Below are 700 nucleotides of genomic sequence, written 5' to 3' on the forward strand. Positions count from 1 at the left end.
ATGCAGATGGGGAAAAAAGATTTAAAGAGATCAGTGCAATCATATTGTATACTTTGATGAGATGAAAGGGGAAAAATAGAAATATCAAAAAAGGGGGAAAAAAGATACAAAATATATTAAATAAAGTCCCTATGAAAGGAAGTATTCTTTTTTTTTTTTTAAAAAAAAAAGTTAAAAATATTCTGAAACCTTCTTTTGTATATGTGACTGTAAAACGATATGAATTGGGCATTCACGTGTGTTCCTACTGTAGCCATATAAACCCTAGCTAGCTAACTCCTTTAGAAGGGTTAAACATGAAAGAAAAAGGACTGAAATGCCCCAAATGGGTCTTAATTCTCTTCCCCTACAACCACAACCCCAAGGTCACGAGATTGCAGCTAGCTAAATCGATCATCTTCCATGGGAGTGAGAGCGAGAGACATGCTTCTGGAGTTGGGCATCACAAAAAGCTAATAATAAAATAAAGTAAAAAAAGGTCTATCAATAAAGGTAGAAAGGGATAGAGGCTCAAATCTGTGGATTTGTACTCTTCTCATGTGATTGATATGCATGGAGACGGGTAGCCAAGCAAACAGATATTATCTTCCTACTGGCTTTGTCAAGTCTTGAGAAGAAAATGACCACGAGTTCACATATTATCATAAACAAATAGTCACACAAATAAGAGGGATAACTATTAAGAAGCATTCTGTCAAAA

The sequence above is a fragment of the Corylus avellana genome, chromosome ca7 (assembly GCF_901000735.1).
Source record: "Corylus avellana chromosome ca7, CavTom2PMs-1.0".
NCBI classification, from domain to species: Eukaryota; Viridiplantae; Streptophyta; class Magnoliopsida; order Fagales; family Betulaceae; genus Corylus; species Corylus avellana.